Source organism: Panthera leo, chromosome D1, assembly GCF_018350215.1.
Source record: "Panthera leo isolate Ple1 chromosome D1, P.leo_Ple1_pat1.1, whole genome shotgun sequence".
NCBI classification, from domain to species: domain Eukaryota; kingdom Metazoa; phylum Chordata; class Mammalia; order Carnivora; family Felidae; genus Panthera; species Panthera leo.
In genome coordinates this window covers 42,853,969-42,880,078 of record NC_056688.1, presented here as the reverse complement: position 1 = coordinate 42,880,078, position 26,110 = coordinate 42,853,969, and the positions used below count along the sequence as shown (strand labels likewise).

At 35.1% G+C, this 26,110-nt stretch overlaps 1 long non-coding RNA gene across 2 annotated transcripts in view; it reads left to right on the top strand.

Moving 5' to 3' along the window:
- LOC122199577 overlaps positions 1-26,110 on the top strand; it is a 54,038-nt gene that overhangs the window by 9,418 nt on the left and 18,510 nt on the right. The window lies entirely within an intron of this gene.

Genomic DNA, 26,110 nt, shown 5'->3' with positions numbered 1-26,110 from the left:
AATGAGTATTTAACTTTAGATTTTGATCCTAAAATCATTTTTCCGTTTGTTTATGTCTATAAAATATTTTAATCAGAATTATTACACAATTGATTATTTTTCTGTGTGAAAATATTTGGGGGAAAACAAAAATGTATTTGGGGACTAGATGCCATTATGTCAATTTAATCTGTTAATTTTTTCTCCACAGAAAACTGTTCACAATTTTGCCATTTTCATTTTAAATTTACTGACATTATTTTTGCTAATATTTTTTTTCTTATTATGTTCTTAACATTTGATCCATTGATTGTTTTTTGCCTATATAAAATATTATCATTTGTAACGTATGCTACTAGAATTTTCTTTGGTGGCCATTATTTCTACCAAATCCAATGTATTTGCATCAAATTGAATATATCCCAATGTTACACCTACGGTTTTATCTATTTAAAAATGTATTTGTCTTGCTTATTTGTACCAGTCATATTCATCAAAATCTTAAATACTGAAAGTTTATGTTTGTTTGTTGGCTAATCTTAGGGAAAAAATATATGGCTTTCAGATAGTTTAAGATTGAGCTAATGTCAAAGGCTGATTTGTTGTATGGATAAGCCAATTCTTTCTTATTTTTGAAATCATTTTGTGTCTTATCAATGTTTCTATTTGATTTTGAAACTATATAGTGTGCTTTTTCTTTTCTTAGAGTCTGCAAAATAAGTCAGCTTAAGAGATATCATTTAAGTTGATACTTAGAAGTCATATATTTGGTCAATTATCTGTGGTCCTGAATAATATATTCTAAGGCTTTTTCCATTTCCTAGAATAACTAAGGCAATACAAATTATTTTGTGCGAAATATTAGTGATAAAATACTCATGAGTTGGTCATGAGATATTTCAATGAGGAATTCATAAAAATCAAAGCAGAATATGTTTGAGAACTGAAGAGAAAAATATTGTAATACAAGAACAGAAATTTTAAATAAATATAGTTTCAGGAAAAATGTTCTAATACTAAAATCATGCTATGAAATATCCTCCCATGGGAAGTGTGAACACTTCAGTTATTCAAAACCAGCCTGGAAACAGCATTAAAAAATGTACCCTTGGGAGTAATTTTATACAGTGGTTGAGTTGACTCGGATCCTAATAGGCCTTTACCATATCTGCTTGGTATGACTTAAATAAAACAGCAACTTTTACAGTATTTGCCATTGGAAAGTAGAAATTTAAAAATAATGTGACCAGTGCAGGTAACATGATTCTTTTAATAAAATGCAGTCACATTTTACTAACCCATCAAATATTAGGAATAATGATGATTTTCAAAGAATTTTGGAAATAAAAAATGTTATGAAGTGTTGTCAGTCTCTATTACACATTTTTATTCATACATATTACTTCTCTGGAAAAATAATTCTATAAGCTGAAAAGTGGAAAAGCAAGGGGGATAATATAAGAAGAAGAAAAAGTAAATAACAGGAAAAGCAGAAAACATCTGCTAAGAACTCTGAAGGACATCAGACTTTAATGGGACCAGTTCCAGCATATGTAAGAATGTGTTTTTATTCATTGGTAGCATGTCTTTTTTAAGGTCTAATATAAAGAATACTTCATTGGTTAAACTTTTGAGTATATGATCCATAACATTTCAGTTCATTTTTGTCTTTGGAAATATGTAAATATGTCTGAAAATAACTATGTAAACTACAAGTCCAGAAGTTAAGAGTAGTTCGATCAACATATATTTCCATAATAGAGTATTCCCTATTTATTAAAAACTGTCAGTCTGATGCTCTTTAAAAATAGCAAAAGTCAACAAAATAATGTCTAAATATATGCATGTTTAAACTTAAGTTGAGCTATCTAAATATTATATCATAATTTTTAAGAACAGCTGGAACACAGGATCATTCTGTTCTTTTATAGTCATTACTAAATATGACAAGAACACTTCAGGGCTTATCCTGGTTTAGGCTCATTCCATTAAATAATCCCCACAAAAACTGAGATGGGTATTTTATTATTCCAAGTTTTCAGATTATGCAAATGAGGCATAAAGGAGTTAATTAACTCACCTAAGTTATCACAGCTGGCAGGTTGCAAAGATTTAATTCAAACCCAATCATTCTAAATCCAGAGCTCATGTTCTGGGGCTTTGTATAAAGCATTTAAAATAAGTGTACTTAATAGTATTTGGGCATTATAGAATTAGCATAACAGAGTACTGATATATTTTGTAGTAGCTGTGTAACTAATTGCTATTTCTTCTTAGTAAGTGTTCTTTTGTAGCTGTAGTTAAGTCTTACTTTCACTCCTAGGTGCCTAATACAATGTCATTACATAATTCTGTGGATACCTGATGCATATTTGTTTAATAAATTATGTCTTACAATTTCACTGAGGAAGTTGCGCAGACAAAAGGAGAGAGAGCAATATTTGAAAGCTACTTTTATTTTATGGAGTAATTTTTTTTTAATTTTTAATTAAATTCTGGGGCACCTCGGTGCCTCAGTCAGTTAAGCATCCGATTCTTGATTTTGGCTCAGGTCATGATTTCTTGATTCCTGGGTTCAAGTCCTGCATCGGGTTCTGTGCTGACAGCATAGAGCCTGCTTGGAATTCTCTCTCTCTCTCTTTCTCTCTGCATGCCACCCGCTCCCACCGCTCAAGTTCTGTCTCTTAATGTCTCTCAAAAATAAACATTTAAAAAAAATAATTTCTAATTTTGTGATGATTGAAGATTCACTGCAGCCTTAAAAATATAATATTGAGGGTTCCCATGTACCCTTTACCTGGTTTATGTTCACATGACAATATTTTGTAAAACTATATAATATAGATATGATGCTGAGGAAATTGAGAAACAACCAATTCATCTTCTTCAATTTCCCCAGGTTTACATGTATTCATTGCATGTGTGCATATTGTGCATATGTGTTTGTATGTGTGTGTGTGTGTTTAGTAGTATGCAATTTTGTCACATGTATCAGTTCAGGTGACTATCATCCCAATCAAGATACAAAACAGTTACATCACTACCAGAGTACCTGTTATAACTTTTTAAATGCTCTCCAGCTCCTCTGCCTTCCCTAGTCCTTAACAACCACTAATTTGGTCTCTATCTTTATACTTTTGCCATTTCTAGAATGTTATGCGTGGAAATTTAAAGTATGAAATCTTTTAGGATTTTTTTTTTTTCCCACTCAGCATAATTTCCTGGAGACTTATCCAAGTTGTTGTATGTATCAATACTCATTGCTTTTTATTGCTCAGTAGTATTCCACGGTATGTATGTGCCACAATTTGTTTAATCTTTCATCCGTGGAAGTACATCTGAGTTGTTTTCAGTGTTTAGTTATTACAGGTAAAGCTTCTATGAACATCTGTCTATAGGTTTTTGCATGAACATAAGTGCTCATTTCTCTGGGATAAATGTCCATGAGTGCAACTGCTGGGTCATATAGTAGGTGTGTGTTTACCTTTATAAGAAAACTGCCAAATGTTCCCAGTGGCTGTGCTATTTCACATTGTCACTGGCGATGTATGAGTGATCCAGTGTCTCTGTATGCTTGCCAGCACTTGGTATTGTCACTATTTTTAATTTTAGCCATCTGATAGGTGTGTAATAAGATCTCATTGTACTTTTAATTTTCACTATCCTGATGGCAAATCATGTTGAACATTTTTTTACATGCCATCAGTTTGTCCTCTTTGGTTGTATATAGATGGCCAATTTTATTTTATCCTTTGGTGACATGTCCATTAGTAGTTGTCTATTTTCTCGTTGGATATTCTTTACAGTTGAGTTTTGCGAGTCCTTTAATAATCCAGATACTTATGCTTTGTCATTTTTATATTCTAGATACTAGTCCTATGTGTAGTTTGCAAATATTTTCTCCCAGACTGTAGTTCATCTTAAAAATCTCTTAATGGAGTCTTCTGTAGAACAAAAGTTTTTAATTTTGATGAGGTCCAATTTATCCATTTTTATTTTATGGATTGTCTTTTGTTTCTATTTAAGTTTCTCAAAGTTAATCCTAAAATTTTATTAAATTGCTTACATAGTATGTGAGTTTTTATCAATATAAAAGAAGAATAAAATTAAGAAGTATAATAAAAAGCAGTTGAACATTAATAGTCATATATAAACTGGGTATTGAATTTATAAAGCAGTTATTAGGTTTAAGATGGTCTTCAAATGATCTAGAATATACTTTATTAAATATATTAACATACAAATTAGATCATAATGTTAAAAAAGTCTTATAGACAATAACCCGATAAATATGTGCACAAAACATTCATTTAGGAAACTCTGATCTTAGATGTTTCTATTTAAAAGCTGGCAGCATAATCTTTTGAAAATAACATCTGCCTAAACATATCTGTAGACTTTTGAAAAAATGGGTGTATATAATTTATCTACAGTATTGCTTTAGTATAATTATTTTATTTTGAATGATTCACATAGAATCCTTGTGATCTAGAATCTGAATTCTCATTAGTACTATAATGTCCTTCTAAGATACAATGCACTTTCCATTATTTTTTCAACAGGTATTCACTGAATACCTACTGCATGCTAGTATTGGAAATGAAAATAAAATCAATGGTTGGTCCTTGCCCTAGAGCAATTTATTAACCAACTTAGAAAACAAACACTCACATTAAATTTATAATATCAGTAGCTAGCATTTATCAAAAGCTTAGTATTTTCCAGTTCTATTCCAGGTTCTTTACTTGTATTCCATCATTTGCTCATACAAATAACCTTATAAGGTAGGTACTATTATTTTCCCTCTTTTACAGAAGTAACTAAAGGACAGTTTGAATAACCTGCCCAAGATCCCACAGCTAATAAAGGCAAAGTTACCATTGAAGCTAGGCAATCTGACTCACAGTCTGTGCCTTTATCTTTCCTCAGTATTGTTTCCTAAGAAGGGAAATAATATCATGAGGCTGACTGACCAGGGCCAACCCTTGTGTCAACTGATTCTACAGTTTACATTTTACCATCTATACCCCTTTGCCAAAGCAATCAGTATATTGCCACAACCATTTTTGGAAATTATATATTTGGGGAAATTATTTGGTCATTATAATGGCCATGTTTGATTACATATTCGGGAAAACTCCTACTACGGAAACATCTTCACCTTATTTTGGGAGTCTCTTTCAGAACCATTGTCCCTTCTTTTGAACTGCTGTTGGTTGGACTGGTAAAAGCATTGCATTTAATGTGGAGGTTTTATTTCCTGACTGGCCATGTTGACACATACAAGGAATCAGGACAACAATGTAGTAGGTGATCAAATAAGCCTACTAGAGTTGAAAGTTATTTGGTTTATACTAATATATTTTAAAGGGTATTTCTGTACTCAAGTCAAATTTTGATTGTTGACACTTTTTTATTTAAAAAAATTTTTTAAGGTTTATTCATTTCTCAGAGACAGAGCATGAGCAGGGGAGGGGCAGAGAGAGAGAGGGAGACACAGAATCTGAAACAGGCTCCACGCTCTGAGCTGTCAGCACACAGCCCGATGTGGGGCTTGAACTCATGGACCGTGAGATCATGACCTGAGCCAAAGTCGGATGCTTAACCGACTGAGCCACCCAGGCACCCTGATTGTTGATATTTTTAACATTCATGAATTTAGGAGTAAAAGTAGTTTTTTGTTAGTAACTTCAGCAAATTATTAACAGGAATGATGAATTATTTTTCAATAGGTGTACTTTTACTTTTGAGTAAAACATTCCAAATATGAAATTTAGTCAACCCTTTTTCAGAGATGACTCAGTAATTTGGGCTTTTTCTTCCTGTAAGTCACTTAATTTACAGCATATCACTATAAATTTATAATTGCCTGTCCCCATAACAACTAAACCACGAAAACCAAAGTGCATACTAATTCTTTTCTATTTCATTAATTAATCTAATCAGAAAATTTTAGTGAAGGCTGTTTTTATTTTATTCAGGGATGCATTCTCTCCACATCTTAACATTTTGAAATTGAGGTACATTGTATAATACATGTTGAAAAAATTTTAAGGTAACATCACTTATTATTGGTTTGTGATGTTGCCATTTTCATTACACTATTGGGTTTTTTTGTTTGTTTGTTTTTTAGTGTAAGTGATGTACAATTTACATTAGTCCAGGTGCACAACTTAGTGATTTGACAAGTTTATATATTGTGCTATGATCACTACAAGTATTGCTACCATCTGTCCCATTACATCGCTATTACAATATCATTGACTGTCCTCTGTATCCTCTACTGTTTATTCCCATGATGTACTCTTTTCATAACTGGAGGCCTCTCCCCTTCACTCATTTTGCCCAACCCCCACTCCTCTCAACCATCAGTTTTTCTCTGTATTTATCATTCTGATTCTGCTTTTTGTTTATTATTTTTTTAAGATTCCATTTATGGCCAGAATCATGTGGTATTTGTCTTTCTCAGTCTGACTTATTATACCTAGCATAATACCCTCTAGTTCCATCCATGCTGTCTCAAATGGTACAATCTTATCCTTTCTTATAGTGGGGTAATATTCCATTATGTATATATATGACATTTCTTTATCTATTCATCTTTTGATGCACACTTAGGTTGCTTCCATGTTTGGCTACTGCAAATAATGCTGCAATAAATATAGTGGTGCATATATCTTCTCAAGTTAGTGTTTTTTAAATTTTCTCTGGGTAAATACCCATTAGTGAAATTATTGGAACCTATGGTATTTCTATTTTAAAAAATAAAATAGAACTTGTGGAACTCCCATACTGTTTTCCACAGTGTCTGTACCAATTTACATTCCCACCAACAGTGCACAAGGGTTTCTTTTTCTCCACATCCTTGCCAATGCTTGTTTCTTGTCTTTTGATTTTAGCCATGATAACAGGTGTGAGGTGGTATCTCCTGGTTTTGGTTTGCATTTCCATGATGACAAGTGATGTTGAGCATCTTTCAGGAGTCTCTTGGCCATCTGTATGTCTTCTTTGGAAAGATGTTTACTTGGGTCCTCTGCCCAGTTTTTCATCATAATCCATATTGAATCCCCAAACATTGGTAAAGCAGTAATTTGCCACATGGTCCTCCCTGCCTGTGAACTTAACTATGTGTAGGTGAATGTTTAATTATCGATTCAGCTAGGTTACTTGCAAATTGATAACCAAACAGAAGATTGAATTTTAATTTAATTTGGAACCATAATTGCAGCCCAAAATTCAGAAAAAATTATTACATTGGATGCAACACTGAAGTGAAAAGCATTAGGTTCAGAAGAGCATAACATAGATCTGCAAGATGAGAATTTATAAACTGAGCAAATATTTGTTGCTGGAGCATTATCCTCATATTTTTAAAGCATCAACCAAGTGACTTATAGTACCTAATTAGAGAAAAATACACACGAATACAAAGATGAGTTTCGTTTTCTCATCGAGACATCTGGAAAAGGATTGCTGGTCATACTCCAGACAATGCAATTAAGGATGGGAGAAATGGCCAAATCCCTTGGAACAGATCGCACAATTTTCAAAGCTAGGAAAGTTTGCCGTGATGATTCATACATCATGAATATCTATGTCTCAGATACTGAGCATGTAACTTTCAAAGGCTTCCAGCTGACTTCCAAGAGAAGCTGTTAACTTCCAGAGATACATAAGTCTTTTAGGGAGAAAAGGAAACCTTCAATTTAACTAAATAGGAAATGTAGATGAAATCTTGATATTCTTTGATACGCCAAAAATTATAAAGTCAATCCTAAATGTGCTAAAGCAGTCAGGATCATGAGCATAGAATATAAAAAGCAGTATTTTTCTGTTATGTAACTGCATATGCCTGGAAGCGATTCAGGAGAAGATTTGGATCCTGAATTATTAAGAACATTTGTATATTCTCCAGGGGCAGGAAGTCTTATTACATAGCTGATGTCCAGAGTCCTCTAGCCTATAAATAGGGTGTCTCACTTGTCTCCTAAATTCTAACAATGAGCTAAAGGAGGAGAGCAAGAGCTAAAGGAGGAGTAAGAAGGAGATGCTAAGAGGAGAGAAATGAATAAATGGCCTCTAATATTTGAGAGTCTGCCAGAAGAGACAGCAAAAAGACATTGAAATAAGGTAAGCAGAGAGAAGGGGATGGGGGAGCCAATGGAATGTGCTATCAAGGAGGCCAGGGAAAATTTATGTTTCTAGAAGGAGGGAGTGACCAACCATTAAATGCTGCTGAGATATCGAGTAGGGTGAAAGCTGAACCATGTCCACTGAATTTAGTTACAGGCAGCTAATGCAGACTGAAGGAAAGTGGTTCTCATGGAATAGTGGATCAGAATACAGGTTAGATTGGTCTGAGAAGTTAATGGACAAATAGTGGAGACTAAAATTAAATAGCTCTTCGTGTAAGTCTAAGTGTGTAGAAGACATGAGCTGAAGGAGCCCTTAGGGTGAAACCTTTTTAAAAATTTTTAGATGGAAGAATTTAAATGTAAAGTTATCAGGAACAGAATAATTCACTGTGGTTCAAACTGCAAGTTATGACTCATTAGTGTGTTGTGACAGTAATTTAGTGAGTGGGGACCAGCATTAAAGAAAAAAAAAAAAGAAAAGAAAAGAAGACAGAATATCAGCATATCATGCATAACAAAATAATCTTATCTTAAGAAATTTTGTTTAGGGGGCGCCTGGGTCGCTCAGTCGGTTAAGCATCCGACCGGCTCAGGTCACGATCTCACAGCTTGTGGGTTCCAGTGGTCAGCTCAGAGCCTGGAGCCTGCTTCGGATTTTGTATCTCCCTCACTCTGCCTCTCCCCCACTCATGCTCTGTCTCTGTCTCTCTCTCAAAAATAAATAAACATTTTAAAAAAAAAGAAATTTATTTGTATAAATTGTCTACTGCAATCCACAGTAAGAAATATTTTGTATATTTATACATGATACATCTTATATATATTGTAAATATATTGTATATATTATATATGACACTTATAGTATACATGTATAATATGTATATATTGGGCTGCAATGTAATATATATTTCTTATTGTGGGCCACAACAAAACTTGTTGTGGGTTGCAGACACTCTGAAAGCTAAAGTATTAAATGTTGGCACACATTCTGGAGAGGGAGGGGACACAGATTACATGTAGAGGATCTGGCCTTCAAGAAGAGGAGAAACATGTACTTTTTTTTGTATTAGGAAAGCAGGAGGAGATGATTGGTATAAATGCAGGTTAGTGATATACTTGGCAGCAGAATGTTGGAAGGAAATACTTTTTGATGCCTCCGATCATTGTAGTTTAATACAATGGAATTATCTGCTGAGAGTAACGAGTAGAGAAAAAGTATCATGGTTTATAAATAATGGATGAAATATGAAATATTTGTTATAGAAAGTAGATCAAGATGATTAGAGAATGATACTAAGATTGTGTATTTGGGGGGTTGGAGGGAGGGGAGGGTGGATGATGGGTATTGAGGAGGGCACCTGTTGGGATGAGCACTGGGTGTTGTATGGAAACCAATTTGACAATAAATTTCATATTAAAAAAAATAAGATTGTGTATTTTTTGAATTCATAGGCGTGTCAATCCATTTAGGAGTGTTCAGGTATCTGAATGTAGATACAGACACAGGGAATAAAGATTGTTGGGTTCAGGGTTGGGGTTTTTCCCATCGGGGGCTTTGAGAGAATGAATGGACAAGGGAGGTTAGTGTATTGGTACCAAAATAACTGAAATTAAAGATTGTAGATCAATCAAAAATATAAGGAGTTTGATATTTTGGAATAAAAGTAAAGAGGTCAGTGGAGCTGGAGGCTCAAAGACACTGAAGAATAGCGAGAGTTGAGGCTCCTGAGCAGGCATGTGGAATTTTCACCAGAGAGTGAAATGTTTGTGATTTTGGAAGTGGAAATTATTTCAGTGATAATTTGTCAGTGGAGACAGTATGAAATGTACCATTAATGATAAGGAAGTCATGGAACCTTTAAAATAAGATGTTGGGTAGATTGTCCACATGGACATTGAATTTTCTGAGATGATGGCAGAAATCAAGGAGAAAAGGGATACTCTGAGCTAGGTACCAAAATCTTGAGTGAATGAGATGAATTGGCCAAGAGGTTGGTAGATGAAAACAATGAGGAACGGGAGTTTTTAAAAGTGTATGGAAGAGCTTTTGTGAAGCAAGGCAACAATGAGAACTCAAGCTCCACTTGTAACCCATAAACTATCAAAGAAGATAATATTGCCCAAGAACATCAGCTCTGGATTCAGACTGCATGGACTCCCTTGATGTTTTTGTCTCTCTATATAGTTCTGTGACATTGAGAAAGTTGTTTAATCTCTCTCTCTGCCTCAGTATCATACCTCTAAAACATGAATAAAATTACCTACCTTGTAGGACTGCTGTAATAATTAAGTGAAATACATTTATGAAATTTATATATGAAATAAATTCATGTATAGTATAGGTTAGTGCTTGTACACAGGAAATACACAATAAATACACCAATAAATACACTTTACTGTTATTATTGGCTATTATTTTCTAGAATGTTTGAACAACCTCTGTTTGGGAGAGCTATAAAAGGTTTCTCAATAGTCACCTAATTTTTAAAAAAATTTTCAATGTTTATTTTTTTGAGAGATAGAGAGAACACAAGCCAGGGAAGGGCAGAGAGAGAGGGAGACACAGAATCTGAAGCAGGCTCCAGGCTCTAAGCTGTCAGCACAGAGCCCGACGCGGGGCTCGAACCAACGAACCGTGAGATCATGACCTGAGCCAAAGTCGGACACCCAACTGACTGAGCCACCCAGGCCCCCTCACCTAATTTTTTAGTTAAAGTAATGTTTGAGGAAGCTGGTAGTGTTGTAAGGATTTACTGGTTTTATAGAAAGAGTTCCAGAAAGCCTAGTGAAATTATTTTGGAGGCAAAGAAAGTATGAGTGGGATGCTAGATGAGGGGACAGACATACTAAGAATCACAGACATGAGAATAGAGCTAGGGACAGCTTAGAGAACTTGTGTTCACAGTGACACTGCCACAATGACATACAGTTCACACTGAATTCTCACAGAGGCTGGGATAGAAGGCATGTATATGAGGCAAAAATGCATTTAGTACCGAGAGTTTTTGGATAAAAGAAGGATATTTTGGCCTTACAGATTTCATGCATATGTGATCTGGAAGAAAGATCTTATAGGTGTGGAAAAGGTGCAATATTTCCTTTCCTTCTAGTGCCATCAGCTACAATGAGAGCAACTGTTCGTAGCAACAATGGGTAAATGAGCACAAGCCACATGGTCTCTCATGGAAGTAATAGAAGATGCACATTGGCCATAATTCCCAAACTTATCCAACTGGTATAATTCCCCCTCACCCCAATCACCATTGTTTCTCTATTTTCACAAAAGTCATTATCATAATCTTAAACTAGTACATTCTTCTGTACTTATTTGTTTTGTTTACTTGAATTTGAAGACCATGAGAGCAGTAATTCTATCTCTCTTATTTAGTATGGCATCTACAATGCCCAGATAGTCACCATGTTGTCAAATGGAGACTACGCCTTCTTTCAGTTCAGGAGACTTATATACACTAATACATGGAGTTACTTTGCCTTATAAAAGTATCATATTGCTGTGCAGTGCCTACTACTTGATGTAATTTGCCATTTGGAATTTCTCTTTCTTATGATCCAAAAAAATGGAATCATGATGAGTCACTAAGCACTAACTAATGGTTTTGTTGTATAATAGTGTAAATAATTGTATTCTGTCTAAATTTAGAATTATTTCTGTGAAACTTCACACATTTTTTCTTTCCCTTAAGTCCTCAGCAAGATAGAACATTTGGTTCATCCAAAGTGCTGTGCTTGAAAAGATGCAGAGGAAGTTTGACAACTTACCAATGCATTCCTCACTACACTGGCCTCTGCACTCCTCTCTGACTTTCTTTCACAGCCCTCAAGATGAAGTGAAATTTGTTGCAGGATTATAAAGATCCAGTAGCTTCACGAAGAATTCAGAATCTTTGGCATTTTTTTTTGCTGGGAACAAATGGTCAATTGGAAAACTATCCTCAGCAGAAATGAATAGACATTATGGAAAGCACAATTTTCTAAATAGCAATAAGGTGGTAACTTCATATAGATGTTTGCTTTAATAGTCCTAAGGGATGACAGGTGTTTTTTGACAGCAGAGGCCAGATTCAACATTTTTTAAATTAAGCATCTACTAAGATTCTTCATCATGATTCATAGTTTGTAAAAGGATTATAATAAATGTTGACATTTCTATCTTTTGTTTTATTCTCTGCTCCTTTTCAGCTTGCTTTGTTGAAATTTCTTAAGGCTTAACCTGGGCTCTGCTAAATTATCTTTATTCACTCTTTACCTGTTCCAATTTCAACCTGTATATACAGTTCATGTACTCTCCTAAGATCCAGATTCATATATCCAATTGTCTTCCTGACATAGCCACTCAAAAGGGCTGACGTTCTCTCAAATTAAACAAGTGCAAGAAGAGATTTATTGTTCCTTATTCACCAAACCGAGTTTCTTTGTCTTTTCCTCACTCTATTTGGCCCCACCATCCACTTACCCTGTCTCATAAAGCAAAAATGTTACTATTTTTCTTCATTATTTCTATTTCATTAGGAAGGCCAGTCAAATCTACTTCAAAGATATGTTTGCCATGTGCCCACTCCTTCCACCCATCTACATCAAGTCACCCATTAACCCTTTCTGCATTACTTCAAGTGTCTCCTGACTGTATTGACTTCAGTTTCAGAAAAGCTTTCCTTCCCAGAGAAAGATCACGTCTCTTTTCCAATTTTTTGCTCTCATAAAGTGTAAGGTAGGGCTCTCATGAGCCTGGCCTGGGTCCTACGGGCATCCCAGAACCAGGTACTAGACCAGGTGGAAAAACACTGCTCTAATTTGTCAAGAGCAGCTATGTGGAATTCTGGTTCAAGTGGGGTCAGCCCTACTCAATCCACAGGGACAGAGAGATGGGAAAGATAATTCCCTAAAGGAACATCAAGGCACTATTTCCAACAAAAGAGGAAATAGATGTTGGGAAGGCAAAAACAATGTAGGTGTACCACTTTCACTGTTGCCTTCCTGCAACACATTCTCCGTGTATCAGATCAAATGCTTATTTTTAAAACTCAGGTTCTATCATTTCACTACCTTTTAAAACTCTGTTCATGGTTATTCTTGCATTTAAAACACATTTCTAACCCCTTGTAATGGCTGCCAAGTCCAGGCAGTATCTGGAACCGGCCCACTGTTCAGTCTTATCTCATGCTACTTTCTCCTTCACCCACCACACTCTTCCATGAAAGTTATTTTTATAGCAAAATTATTTTCCCACATCAGGGCATTTGCACTTGCTGTACCTCTACTTGAAAGTATCTTTTGCCCATTCTTGCTATCCTGTTCTTCTTATCCTTCATGTCTCCGCTCAAATGTCACTTACCCAGAGAGGCTTTCTCTGCCTACACACCCCTACACTCTTAGTTTTCTACTGTGGAGGCTATCTCTTTCTTGCATATGCTTCTCACAAGGTCTAAACATTAGTGGCTTTTGTCTATCTTCCCAAATGGCATAAAAGCTCCAGAGGAGAAGAGCTATGTTACCTTTTTTCATCACAAACTCAAAACTTCCCACAATCTCTCTGGGTCAATATAGTCTGAATCACTGAATCCTTAGGGCTATTTCTGCCATTGTTCATTTTGTATATTTACTTACACGTCCCTGCATACCTGCAGTGCTGCATCAGCTGCTGTAATATCTAATTGTTTTTGCCACTAATCCTCTGTAATGCTTATTCTATAGCAGCATTAACAAAGTTCTTTAGTCAATTACTTAAATATTTTCCTATCTTTAAAAAATACCTTTATTTATAAATATATATTAGTCTTATCTGTCTTCCTGTAACATTACATTACATTCCTTCCCCGCAAAGGAACAGATCTAATTTTATCCATTTTTAAATCAATATATCCTCCAGTTACTGTGTCACGTAAGCTTTATTTTTCTGGTTTCTTTACATTTTCAATACCTTGTAAGGTCTGAATAGGATATATTTACAGTCTAGACCATGGCTCATGAAAATGTAAGATAAAGTGATAGCATAGGTTTTAAAATACCAAATGTAGAAGGAACAGAATACAAATGTTTCCGTTTATACCTTGGAATAAAGTCAACTAAGAAGCACATCAACTAGCAGTATTAAATGTATGGACAATATTTATCTACAAATATGTCAGAAAGAAGAGGCTAGTGATATTTTTTACTGGACTAAACAGTATAATTACAAGATTATAATCATATAAGGCTGTGCCCATTCCCTTTTTTCAGGCATAAGACTTTATCACATACTTTTGGCATATAGAGTGTATAATTTTTATTATGTGGTGAAACAATTATAGTAAAGATTGACTAATCAAATGTTTTTAAATGAGGATTAAATAAATTGCCTGGCATTAAAAATGTTTAATGATAAATCAGAGTATAAATTACTTTTTAGAAGTGGATTATGGATTAATTTATAGTTTTTTTGACTTAAAATTTAATGTAAAAGCTATTACTATAGTGTAAAATTTAACATTATCATTAACATTTGTATGATGTACATTCTTCAGGTAGAAATCAAATTGTTGTCAGGGGCTTGGCAACAGACATGTTGAATCAAGTCCAGCGTGCCATGGTTCTGTGGAAGGATCAATAACGAGTATTCTCAACAACGTACCAAGAATTGTTACAGGCATGGAGTTAGGTACAGAAATCAAGGGGACAGACAGGTATTGCAGAGAAAAAAAAAAAGGTGTTCAGCTTCACTGATATTGAAAATATTTTTTATATGGTAGATTTTGCCAGGCATTTTGTGTTTTAAGCACCTTTCCACTCCTTTCAAAAATAGTCATAAAATTATTAGGAGGCAAATCACCTGTTTGCAATCATTACACCTAAATTCTTACATGGATCCTTACTTCCTTTCATACAATTGTGCCTAGGATTTTTCACATCTTGTCAATGACAGTACTACAGGGCTATCAATTGGTGCTTTTAAGAGATCTTCAAGAGAAAGTAAAAAAAATTAAACAGACTAATTTTTAGAGCAGTTTTAGGACTACAGAAAAACTGAGCGGTACGTTTAGAGACCTCTCATAGATCTCCTCTCCCCTGCAGAACTTCTATTATTTTTCATTATTTTTAATGTTTTTTTAATTGTTATACTAGAGAACTGGCAGAATTCAAATATGACCTCCATAAATAAAATTTACTCTAAGCATCTATAGAGCTACAAACTTTAGAGTCATGATTGAAAGTATGGTCTTCAGTATCAAATAGTGGCATTTGTGGTCAAATCCTGTTTCTGTTGCTAGTTAGCTATGGAAACTTGAGCAAGTTTGTTAACTCTTTTGAGCCTTAATTCTATTGTCTGTAATGTAGGAATAATAATAACCACCTCATGAGGTTGATGTGGGGATTAAATTAGATTATGCAAATATAGCATTGATACAATATCTATCATAGTAAAGAGTGGGTGCTATTATTTTTATTACAAATGAACAAATGTCATTTTTTATAGCATGTTATGGAATTTGAGAAATATTTAAGGAAAAGTTTAAGGATACTTAATTTATGGCGGAAAAGTAAAGTAAAAGGTAAAGGAGAACTCTGGGCTTTGGAGTGAAATTGTTCAAATCTCAGTATCACTACTGAAAACTGGGTGACTCTGAACAAGTAGTTCAAATTACCTGATCCTCTATTTCTTAAACTTGAAAATGGAAATATTGTTACTTATATTTAGTCTTGAGAATTAAATGAGATAATATATCTCCCAAAGTGTGTTTAACATCATTGGCCAAAGCATCTGATTATACTTCCATAAGAAACATGCATATACATAGTAACCTTTTCTGATTGTGTGTGGTGATAAAATAGAACTATGAAAAGTGTGAGCTATTTGATATAATTCATTTGGGTGCTCAACAAAGCTTTTTATTTTTTTTTAAATTTTTTTAATTTAATTTTTTAATTTTTTTAAAATTTACATCCAAATTAGCATTTAGTGCAACAATGATTTCAGGAGTAGATCCCTTAGTGCCCTTTACCCATTTAGCCCATCCCCCTTCCCACAACCCCTCCAGTAACCCTCAGTTTGTTCTCCATATTTATGAGTCTCTTCTGTTTTGTCCCCCTCCCTGTTTTCATATTATTTTTGTTTCCCTTATGTTTATCTGTTTTGTCTCTTAAAGTCCTCATATGAGTGAAGTCATATGATTTTTGTCTTTCTCTGACTAATTTCACTTAGCATAATACCCTCCAGTTCCATCCACGTCATTGCAAATGGCAAGATTTCATTCTTTTTCATTGCTGAGTAATACTCCACTGTGTGTGTGTGTGTGTGTGTGTGTGTGTGTGTGTGTGTATACACACATACCATATCTTCTTTATCCATTCATCCATAAGTGGACATTTGGGCTCTTTCCATACTTTGGCTACTGTTGATAGTGCTGCTATAAACATGGGGGTACATGTGTCCCTTCGAAACAGCACACCTGTATCCCATGGATAAGTGCCTAGTAGTGCAATTGCTGGGTCATAGGGTAGTTCTATTTTTAACTTTTTGAGGAACCTCCAAACTGTTTCCCAGAGTGGCTGCACCAGCTTGCATTCCCACCAACAATGCAAAAGAGATCCTCTTTCTCCACATCCTCGCCAACATCTGTTGTTGCCTGAGTTGTTAACGTGAGCCATTCTGACAGGTGTAAGGTGGTATCTCATGGTGGTTTTGATTTATATTTCCCTGATGATGAGTGATGTTGAGCATTTTTTCATGTGTCAGTTGCCATCTGGATGTCTTCTTTGGAGAAGTGTCTATTCATGTCTTTTGCCCATTTCTTCACCAGGTTATTTGTGTTTTGGGTGTTGAGTTTGATAAGTTCTTTATAGATTTTGGATACTAACCCTTTATCTGATATGTCATGTACAAATATCTTCTACCATTGTGTTGGTTGCCTTTTAGTTTTGCTGATTGTTTCCTTTGCTGTGCAGAAGCTTTTTATTTTGATGAGGTCCTAGTAGTTCATTTTTGCTTTTGTTTCCCTTGCCTCCAGAGATGTGTTGAGTAAGAAGTTGTTGTGGCCAAGATGAAAGAGGTTTTGCCTGCTTTCTCCTCGAGGATTTTGATGGCTTCCTCTATTTTGAGTTTATTTTTGTGTGTGGTATAAGAAAGTGGTCCAAGTTCATTTTCCTGCATGTCGCTGTCCAGTTTTCCCAGCACCATTTGCTGAAGAGACTGTCTTTATTCCATTGGATATTCTTTCCTGCTCTGTCAAAGATTAGCTGGCCATACGTTTGTGGGTCCATTTCTGGGTTCTCTATTCTGTTCCATTGATCTGAGTGTCTGTTCTTGTGCCAGTACCATACTGTCTGGATGGTTACAGCTTTGTAGTATAGCTTGAAGTCTGGGATTGTGATGCCTGTCAAGAAAGCTTTTGACAAATTTCTATACCAAAATTTACCTACATATAAAACTCCTAACAGATTTCTAACTGTGATTTTATCATAATTGACTTTACTAAGGTATTGTAGGTAAACAGAAATAGCCACATCTCTGTGGAGACAGTCGTCGTGCCATACACCCTTACCCTTTCCCTCTATCTATATTCAAAGGGCTCCATAGTTCTCAGCTGTACGATCTTGGGTTAGTTACCTATCTTTGTATGTTTTCACAATTCAGCTATAAAATATTTATTATGGCAGCACACTTAATAATGCAATTACATATAAAAGATGTGTGTGTGTGTGTGTGTGTGTGTGTGTGTGTACATACACACAAAGCTCTTGCATGGCCCCTGAAGGTGAACAAGTTAACAACCAAAGTATAGAATTTAGTAGGGAGTCAAGAGAGAAGGGTTCTCTTCTCCCTGAGAGTGGAAGGTTTTTCTTCTAGCTTTTGTGCTGGAGTGTTAAAGACAAGTGCGTGCTCTGCTTGGGAAGCTCTCTGTTTAGAAAGGTCAAACAGATCTATGGCAGGGCCAAGAGTAAAGGAGATATGGAATAAATTTGTAGAGTTGATCCTGTCAGGATTTAAGAATGAGAGTTGAAAAGTTTATTGCTTTGCAGAAGAGAGTAAACAGAGCTTGTAGAAGGCTTAGCTAAGAATTAAGAATGTGCATACAGGTGGCATATTTGACATCATATTTCTTGTCTTGAGAGAATAGGAGAAATATTCGAGGGAGTCAAATTTCTGGCTAATGATTACCAAAGCGGTTGTAGGTTTTGTCCCCCATGGGATCCAAACTAATTTAACACTTTTAATGACAATACTTGATAACATACGTTGGTTTTTGCTCTGTTTGCTTTGTTTTGTTTTACAAACAGCACTAAGTTATGAAGCAGTGTAAAATCAAAGTTCCGAGAGACTTAGAGGCAGATGAAGAGACTGACTTTTAGGTAGGTTAGCATCATTTTAGGCAGAATAGCATCCCCAATTCTTACCACGCCTCATGACAGAGCTTGGGTGAGTCCATGGTTTTCCCTGCTGACTGGTCTTCTCAGTACACCATGATGAAAAGCAGTAGATGGAGTTCTATGCTGTCAAGTGCAGAAATACATCCAAATAATAGTTACATAACAGTAAACAGTAAGATTTAAGTAAGCATTACATTTTCAAAAAATGTTTTACAAGTGCTGGTGACATTTGAAGAGTGGCCAGCCACAGGTGCTTTCTGATGGATCTTTTTTTGTAGGACGTGGAAGCAGGTGATGGGGAGACTTCTACAGGAATGGGGTTCGTGAGAAGACTAGGTCCTCTCCCTGTCTTTTGAGCATGCTAAAAGTTTCTATCCTTTTCTGTCTGGAAGGTATACATTAAAAGATACGGTTCTGAGTCATTCTAATAAGATAATCTTTGTATTTTCCAATCAGTTCAACTGTTTGATAGTATTGTAAAAATACAGCCATTTAGTGAGCCATGCAGTTTCTTCAATGCTGAACATTTTTGGTACTATCTGACAAAAATATTAAATGAAAGGCATTTATATATTTAAAATATATCTAACATGTATTTACAAAAATCTAATACTTGTTTAGGTATGCAGAAATAAATACATGAGGAAAGGAAGTGAACCATAAACTCATTGACAAATCATGAAAAATGACTGCTTCACATCAGTGCATATTGCCCAGAATATGATTTTTTATTTCTTACAGCACAGTGATACATAAATATAAAGAGGAACAGTAAAAGAAAAAGCAAAGTATTGAATGCTCTGTAACTGCGAGTTTCATAATCTACAATGACAAATACTAGAATAGTTGCTGAGGGTAGATCATTGGCATTTCTTTAAGTGCCTAAAGGGCATCTTTTACTGGGAAGTAAGTGCTTCCAGTATGTCATTGGATTTATGATTATACTGGCTTATTTCCACCTAGTATGTTTACATGGCGCTTGAATTTCAGTTTACATTTAGTAATGTGTTTAAAACATTTTCATTTATTATCAGTCTGATTTTTCTGGGCCTAGCATTTGTTGATAAATGCAGGGGAAATTGCATATCAACAACCTGCAACTTTGTCAGGGTCAGACAAAATCAGTCCTCAAATGTTCCTGCTCACGCTGAACAAAGCTGCATTTTTGGTGACGCGGGTGATTGATGTCTCTAGTCACCTGACAGCATATTTTATTTAGAAAAGATTATGTCCTCCCTCCCCAGTCTTGACCACATGGTCAATTTTTAACTAGGCTCTTTTGAGAATCCTTAATTTCCTGATTTTTTTTCTTCACATCTTATCTACCAATGTCCAACCTAAGGTAGATCATAAAAGTGTATATTTTTAATTTCTATTCCCAATCTTACAAGCATTTACAGATATGGCCATTAAATTGGCCTGATTAACACTGGGTCTAGTTTTATCTCCCTTGCTAAGAATGGTCAGTTCTAAAGAAATCAAAAGGAAACTAAAATGTATTGACTGGCATTGAGTTGATATTTAATATATCTTTTTAACCAATTCTACCTGCATGATACCTATGAAATTCACATCCTTCTATTTTTTCCACTGCTTTTACTCAAATTGAATATTCCAAGTATTTTTGGATGACTGGCTTACTGGAAGAAAAAAAACCTTAACAAATTGTCTTATGTCCAGTGTAGGTACATGAATTCATTTTAGATGTTGCTCTCATATGGATATTTCTAAGCTATAGTTCTTATCATATTATGCTTTTATTCAAAAATTTGGAGTGGCTTGTCATTGTCCCATGGTAGATTGCAAAGAGGAGTGAGCATATTTAAGTGAAAACACAAGATGATGCATTATGATATGGGAGGAACAATATTAAAACTTTACTTGTATTATTATAGTAATAAAGAATATATACTTTATAAATGAGTAAATACATTTAAAAGTGTGGGGTGAGATACTTTCTAATAAAAGTACATTGTTATTAATATTGGAAACCACTAGTGTTTAGAATGATATCCAGGTTACTTAGCAGGCATTCATTTTCTCTAGAACCTTTACCTTAAATATCTCTTTGCACTGTATTATCATTCAGTCTTTATGATAGTAAAACTGAGATGATTTTACCGCAGAAAATCCCTACTTTCCTTCTGCCTAGAATGTGTCCTTTCATCTGTAGGCTCTAATCTTAACCATTTTTCAAATTCCAGCTCAGAGGCTAATTCCTTTGTAAATATTTTAGTAGTTAGAACAGCTTGATTATAAATAACAGAGAACCACTCAAATTGGTATGATTAATAAAGGAAATAAAGGCTCGTGCCACTGAAAAATTAAGATAAAGGGAAGGCTTCAAGTGCATTCATCAGGCCCCAAAGTCATTTATCCGTGATGCCCTTGACTCTTCATTCACGTGATTGTTCTCCTCAGGATGGTTTCCTTAATGGTTACACAATGTTGCAAGGATTCTAAACCTTACATTTGCATTCCACATCATGTAGAGCAAGAAAGAGAGAACTGCCTCCCTCCCCCCCCCCCCCCAATTCAATAAAAGTCCTTGGCTTTACACTGAATTAACTTAGGTCATCTGCTCACTCATGTGGCCAGAGAAATGATGATTAGTTTAGGTCAGCCAGGGCCTACTTTTAAGTTAAGCTAGTCAAGGTCTACCCCTGGAACTGGCAGGTCATTAATTTCATGGCTGCTTCATAATGGAGATAAAAACAATATATTCTGAGTAGGTAGACAACAATGTCCACCATAAGCCTTAAGTCATTTACCAGCTAAAAGTAGACTCTTCATCTCCTGAATTACGATGACACTTTGTTTATGTATTGTCTTTTACTCTTATTTTTCCCTTGTGTTATTGCAACTTTCTTTCATATTTACCAGGCTTTAAGCTGCTTAAGGGGAAAGTGCCTATATCTGATTCATCTTTTTATCCAACTTCCTCCTGTCTAGCATCTGGCATAGTGCTTTGTTAACTTATTATTATCTAGAACAAACGAATACATAAATGAAAAATAAGCACATGATTGAATGATTGTGTAAAATCGTTACCTTGAAATATGTTTCCTTTCATTAGAAGATTTCCAAGCAGGTGTGCCTGGGTGGCTCAGTCACTTAAGTGTCTGACTTCAGCTCAGGTCATGATCTCATGGTTTGTGGGTTTGAGCCCCATGTCAGGCTCTGTGCTGACAGTTTGGAGCTTGGAACACGGAGCTTGCATCAGATTCCTTCTCTCTCTGCCCATCCTCCACTCGTGCTCTGTGTCTCCTCTGTTCCTCAAAAATGAATAAATGTTAAAAAACTTTTAGAAGGTTTCCAAGCAAAGTGTGGTTCAACATATTCAGATATGGAAAGGACTTATTCATTAGAGAAAAGCTGGATATAATTATTACTAAGAAAACTTCCATTTCAACAGCTTATATATTTAAGATTTGATCTTCTGAGAGAAGGAGTATCTTTTAAATGTCTTCTTCTCAACTACATATGTTTTGTAATCCACAGATAGTCCATGAAAAAATGCTACTTGTGCAGAATAAAACAAAGGAAAGTACAAAGTGATTGGGAAGGATGGCATGTTAGCCTGCCAAATATTATGCTTCTCTGAACAGGAAGAAACTTGACCTTGGACATTTCTTGCTTGCATTTAAATGAATAATAATCACTTAACACTATTACTAGACAAATTAGTTGGCCTTCTTTTGAAAAGATAATTTCTTCTCATCAGAATTTTAATTAAATGAATAAAGTGTTTTTAAGGTTTTTAGTTTTTGAGCTTCCAGATTCATGTTGGATGAAGATTTTGTTTCATTTAATATAGAAGCTATAGTTAATGAAAATTATTTTTATATAACTTTACTTATCAGAAATCTCCCCCATCCCAATGCTTCATTCAAACACTGAATATTAAATCCAAATTGATCTCAAGACCCACAGACACCATGGCCTACCTGAATGAGTACTCCATGTTGGTGGCTTACCATCAAAAACTGAACCCATGATCTGCCCCCATCAAAACAGCTTCTCTTCTGTTAGGTGTCTTGGTAAGTGACTTTTTCATCCATAGAGTTGTTCTTTTCAGAAACCAGGGAGTCTTCTTTGACACTCCCTCTACCTCATTCACTCATATCCAATTCATTATCAAATCTTGTCAATCCTGGGGCAGCTGGGTGGTTCAGTAGGTTAGGTGTCCAGCTCTTGATTTTGGCTCAGGTCACGATCTCACAGTTCATGAGATTTAGCCCTGCATCGTTGGGCCCTGTGTCACTGCTGGAGCCGGGCCAGCTTGGAATTCTCTCTCTCCCTCTCTCTCTCTCTCTCTGCCCCTCCCCCATGTGCTCTTTTTCTCTGTCTCTCAAAATAAACAAACTTAAAGAAAATCTTGTCAGTTTTACTTCCCATATTTACAAAATGTGTGTCTTGAATGCATTCACTTCTCTCAACCTCTATTGCTACTACTCCAGGCCGCCATTATCAATTGCCTGAACTTTGAAAAATAGCCTCCTAATTCGTTTTCCTGTTTCTAATCTTGTCATTCTTCATTCTAGTACCCATACTTTCACCAGAGTGTTAAAAAAAAACCCACTAAAAGCATTTAATAGCTTTCCATTGCTCTATAAACATAAATTCTGTAAAATTTAGGCAATATAGCTCCCGCCTGTTGATCAATCCTTATCTTTGACTAATCCCTCTCTCTTACTTTGCTCCATCCACACTGACTACTTGGTTCTTGAAATACACAAAATTCTTTTGACTCCATGGCCATTGTACATCCTGTTTCCTATACGTGAGACATTCCCTTTGCCTCCCCCATCTCCCCCTCTCTCTCCTTCCCTCTTTCCCTCTCTCTCTGTCTCTCTCTCTCTCTCTCACACACACACACACACACACACACACATAATTTCTTCCTAGCCTAGCTAACTCCTACTCATCTTTCAAGTCTCAGATTAAATGGTATTTTTTATTTGTTACAGAATCTTTCTCAGAACCTTTTATCAGATTAGGCTAACTCCTCCTGTTATAAACTCTAATAGCTTTCTGTACTTTTATGTAATTGCATGTATAACAATCACATTAAATAATATTGTGCAATTATTTGTTAAATATATGTTTTCTCCTTTATATTATAACTACTCTGATGGCAGGCACTGTGTCTTTTCTGTTCATCATTGTATCCCTACTACCTAATATAGTCCCTAACCTTTAGTATGAATTCAATAAATATATATTTAATGAATGCATAATAAAAGCATGCATAACAGAAGAAAAAGATTTGTTGAATGATTCTATTTGTCAAAGCATAGCTCAAAACAAAGAAAGATAAGATGTGGCCACCGAGGAAGGGAAAATGTGAGGCAATAAGTCACAGTAAAAGTGTTGTCCACTTGAGTTTTTAAAAATGAGGTCTATAACATCGCTATTTTTCTCTGCCTTTTACCTTCCAGGCACTGATCTTAACTTTGCTTTGTTTGTTCATAAACCAGCATTTTTTTCTAGCCTTATCCTCTCTCCAAATTAATCTCTATGTCACTCACAAATTTCTATTGATTTTTTCTTTGTAATATCACTACACTTGAAAAAATCCCATTGGCACTACCATATTGCAGAGCACAATTATCTTATCCTTCGTCCTCTACAAAAATCTCCTAAAATATCTTCCTACCCTCAATCCACATAGCACTGTGATGCCAGATTAATCTTTGCAAAACAATTCTCTGTTCATGTTACCCACAGGTCAGAAGTCTCTATTTGCTCTGTCATTCTATAAAATAAATAGAGGCACTACTTTGGCATTCTTCACCTTAATCCCAAATTTTCTGTCTCTTAATATGAACACTCCATATATTCTGCATATAGTCTTGCCTCCACAATTTTGTTCATTCCTTTCTTTCATACTTTACTTGCTTTGTACTCCAAAATATTTCCTGACTACTCCTGTTGACAACAATCTCTCCTTTCCCTGAAGTTTGTTCTCATCTACATTCTGGGATAATCACGTAATACCATATCATAGTTTATATCAGTTATTTTTATTTTAACATAACCTCAACTAAACTGTTAATCATTGAGAACTTTACTATAGCCTCATCATCCTGGATAGTACCTGGTAATGTAATTGCAGTCTCTTGTAACTCACTGTAGTGCTAACATTTAGAACAGAATTTAGTACATAATACAGCTTAATGAATATTTATTGCTGCTGCTGCTGATGCATATTACTTAAAGAAGGAGAGGTGGGCAGGATGAACAGAATGTCTTGTGAAATGCCAAACATGCAGAGTATTGCTAGTAGAGAAGCTAATTGAATTCACCAGCCTTGAGATTCCTAACAGTTTGTTGGTATCAGCATTAGTTGAATCATTCCCTGATGCAAGAGAGTCTGAGGCAAGAGCATTTCAGTAAAAAGAATGGCATGACCAAAGGTTCCAGGGAGGGGGAGGGGTGGAAATATGTATGAAAGATGGACTCATTTGATAAGAAGAAGCGATTGCTCACTCCTTGGAGACCATTATCTTGTAGGGAAAAAAATGAAGCTGTGTTTATGTGACAAAAATATCTTGAAAATCTGAATAAAAAGAGTTTTTCTTCTTATACCAAACTGTCTTTTTTAATTTTTTAAATATTTATTTACTTTAGAGAGAGAGACAGAGGCATAGAGAGAGAGAGAGAGAGAAGGAGAACACAAGTGGGGGAGGAGCAAAGAGAGAAATGGAGACAGAATCTGGAGCTGGCTCCAATCTTTTTGAGAAACCGAGAAAATTTTGGTCAAGAGAATAATAGAATTGTAGTATTTGTAGATATTTAGCAAACTAGGTAAGAAAAACTATACAAACTGAAAACCTGAGCCCAATCTCCTATTTTTCCATCCATATGTCAAATAGTGGGGTCATTTGCTGATAGATAAGTGAACTAATTTTTGATATTGCTGTACTATAAATACTGTTGTTTTATAAATCCAAGCTGTTGCTTGTATAATTTGGGTATTTTTTTTTCTTTTTAGGTGAGATGTTGGTATTGATCAATAATAAACTAGAAAGGAGTAAAAAAGTTAAAATCCATGGTATTCAATATTTACTATAAAAATATCTTTTATATTCTTAACTTTGGGGATGAAGGGAGTGTCTATAAATACAATAATTATGAAAGACTATTTTCTGGTTAATCGATGTTTAGCACATCTAACTAATATAAATTGGCTTCTTAATGATAAGCCAATATCTTGTTCTGATATTCAGAGGAACATTTGAAAATTTGATATACTCTGTTCTTTCGTCCTTAATATAATTTTATTTACATATTTATGTACCTTTTAGATGTTACCAGGTTAATCTGAGTTAATCTTGAATATTAAACTTTGCACTCTGTAAATAACATGGTTATGTTTTAAGATTGTTTTGATTCCTTTTGGTTTTTATTGGTTCTAGGCCTTTGCTGCAGGATGTACTAAGTAATGAAAAAACCGGTTATGGAAAGTATGTAAACAGGTTGTTTTCATTTTGTTTTGGTTTTGCTTAAAGTGTGAGCTTGGGGTGTTCCAAGGCATTCAAGTTACCATGCTGGTTGCTTTTCCATAGATGTAAAGTATCTAAGATAGTTACCCACAGAAGTGTTCACATCATCTTAATATGTCCCCATCT